The sequence below is a fragment of the Eucalyptus grandis genome, chromosome 10 (assembly GCF_016545825.1).
Source record: "Eucalyptus grandis isolate ANBG69807.140 chromosome 10, ASM1654582v1, whole genome shotgun sequence".
NCBI lineage: Eukaryota > Viridiplantae > Streptophyta > Magnoliopsida > Myrtales > Myrtaceae > Eucalyptus > Eucalyptus grandis.
The window spans coordinates 7,966,230-7,969,521 of NC_052621.1; the positions used below are offsets into that span (position 1 = coordinate 7,966,230).

A 3,292-nucleotide genomic window follows, 5' to 3' on the forward strand; every position below is an offset into this window, starting at 1 on the left:
TCCTCGATGTTTTTAGTCACGGCCCGAATGAGAGAGAATCCATCTTCTTTCTCGCGTCTCGAAAAACACAAGAACACGCACACCTTTCTCTCTTGTTCAGCAACAGTTCTTATGTCCTCAAATACAACATTTTACATAAAAGAAAATATATATATACTTGAATCGGCAACGGTTGCTGATTGAGGGACGATCAACAACCGTTGCTAATTGTTTGCTCATGCACGATCGTGCATGAGCAAATTATCATGCATGAGCAGTTGGTTAGCAATTGCCGACCATTCATGCATGATGCATGAAGGTATATATATTTTTAATTAAAAGAAATGCACATGATGTGCGTTGCACACGGTCAGCAACAATTTCTGACCGTGTGCATAATTTATTTGATTAAATAATTAATTAATCAATTCCTAAAACAAAAATAAAAGGAACATAATCTTTGTGTGTGCAATTATGGTACATTAACATATATCCACTTTGGGCATGCATGTGCATCATATGCAAGTAACCCCGTGATTATAATACAAATTAAATTAAATCTCATTTAATTTAATTTCAAATCAACCGATTGAAGTAATTGACAATATTTCTTTCTTATTCCACGTTATCCTAATTGTTTATGGTGTGTGACATCTCTAGGTTCATCACTAAGCTGGTAGTAAAACTTGTACTAACACATTAGTACTCCCAAAAAAATTAATTGTCCTGATTAATCTTTGAATCCTACAAGCCATGATTGACATTTAGCAATATGTCATGGCTACCCAGATAGTGTGAATACTTTAAAAACATAATGAACCTCTCAATTTTGGCTACAGTGTAATTGAATTTATCTGTCTTACTATGTCCCGATCAAATAAGACCATGGAATATTTGTCAAGTCATCAATTTGATCATATGTACAAATCTAATTTACATGCATTTTATTTGAGACATAAGCAATTTATTCTCGATTACAACCCCGGTCAAGGCTTTCAATGCGGTGTCATAATTAGATTGCATAAGATATCATTGTTATACCTTGCATGTAACAAAAAGATAGATTCCATATTGCATACACGTGCAACTTCGTATATAAACAAACTATGACCATCAAGTATAAAGACGGATCAACGACCTAGTATTACGTGCACCTGTGAACCATAGTTGTTCGACACACAAGTTAACATCATGCCTTAGGTCTAAGGATTATTTACACAAGACCAAAGCATGGACAATTAGACATTGACCACACTAAAAGCTTCAATGTCAATAATCATTCTATATGTGTCACGTTTAGTGAACTTGTCTAATACGTTCTAACTCAGGCATCATAATACCCAATGACATGTTATTCATAATTCCCTTAAGTATCCAATACTTAATGGTGAAGTTAAGAACACACCGGTCTCAACAGGATTATAAATATCCACTTAATAATCCATTGACCATGAACGGTTTAAAGATTCAGCTTAATTATGAACCTATCACGTATATTCTTAACGTCTTAAGAATAGGTCTAGTTGCAACTGATCTTATGGAATCATTCATAAATATAAAATAATTGAACAAATAAATGAATACGTCATGCCATTAATTAAATAATAATAATAATAATGATAGTACAACTGAAATTCCTAACATGTAATTATTACATAGTAGCATTAGGGCATGCATCCAACAAAAACCATATCAAACAAGCTTGTCACCACCATTGCTGAGTCCATGCCTTGTTTGTTGGAGTTGGAGCTGGAGCTCCAAGATAGTCCATGGAAAGACCCACTACTGCATGGTGATTTGACCAATGCTGGGATTTAGTCTTTGGGCTCTTGCGATCAATTGAAAAGCCTTTCTCTTTCACGGAATAGACAACATTGCCTTACATCTTTTAAAAGAGTCGATGACATGGGCATTTTCCTACTCTCTGAGGGCTGCAAGGGCCTAGAATCTATACAGCTCTTTGGCTTTTCAAAAGTCAGTAATGCTAGTTTCGCATCACTTCTTCGTTCTTGCAAGAACTTGAAGAAGTTTGAGGTGCGCAGCTCCCAGTCTTTGTCCGGTTTGGCTTTCCATGATCTGGCTGAGGGCCCGTGTTCTTTGACTGAACTGAGAATTCTATCGTCCAATCTCATAACCAGCGAGACAATTAAGAAGTTGGCATTCTTTAGTAACTTGGAGGTTCTTGACCTCTCTGGCTGCCGGAACATAGCAAATTCGAGCTTTTATTCCCTATCGTCTCTTAAAACCCTGAACACGTTGGATCTAGCCGGAGCATATATAACAGATAGTGGCATGTCGACTCTTGGTCAAGGGAGTGCGCCTATTCAGCGTTTGTCCCTTAGAGGCTGTAGGATGGTAACAAATGAAGGGATTTCTCAATTGGTGCTAAGTGGAGGGATCGTTGAGAGTTGGAGATTTGGGGAATATCTTTTTATTTAGTTGCTGTTTAACAAGTATCTTGGATCACTCGCTTGCCTACTGAAATCATTTTATAGATTGCTATCAACCCATTATTTCAATATCCAATCGCTAGACTATTGCCTTTCTATAGCAATTTCACGATTTTCGCTTTCCAGCAAACTTAACAAAAACAAAACGACATTTAAAGGCCGGGAAAGGTCCTAACTCGGGAAAGGTCTAAACTTTTGCTCAACCCCGCCACCATAATGGGATCGGGCCGGGCTCGGCTCCAACCCGACTGTGCTGGACCAGGTTTTCTCACGACACGTCTTTCTCCACGACCCGAGCCGGTTCTGTTGCGGACCGTTAGTGTTAGGTCAATGAACAGGGCCCAAGCGTGGTTTAGGCGATACCTCATTGTCACGAATCGCACGGTTGCCGCTCTATTCGCGAACATGCGTCCCCATAAGGCGACATATTTTATAAAATTCCTCCCAAAAGGCCAAATAAAAAAAGACAAACAATGAGATGGGTGATCACTATAGTTCCACGTGTCTCGTCCTCGCGACATCGCGCCTGCCCTGTGTGGTCCCCGCCGCCGCTACACGTGTCCCCCATAACTCGCCGTCAAGTGCGTGTCACATGGATCCTCCGGTCTTTTTTTATTATTATTTTATGGCGGGCTTTTGATAAACTCACCCGCCTTGGTTCCGCCGGTTCGTGCATTTTCTCCACGGCCGGGTTTTTATGATGTCGCGAGAAATGCCATTTCGAATTAAGAAGAGTGCGGTGACGGGTCGCGGTCGTTTCGAAATCGACATGCGGCGGCCCGTTTTTCTGTTGCACGATTGTGTTTAGAGCGACCGAAATCGAGACGAATTGTCGAAATTAGCCGCACTCATTCTTTCTTCAA

The 3,292-nt window shown here is 39.9% G+C and overlaps 1 pseudogene; it reads left to right on the plus strand.

Annotated features, from left to right (window-relative positions):
• Positions 1-1,650: 1,650 nt before the first annotated feature.
• LOC120288694 lies at positions 1,651-2,418 on the plus strand (annotated as a pseudogene).
• The last annotated feature ends 874 nt before the right edge of the window (positions 2,419-3,292 follow it).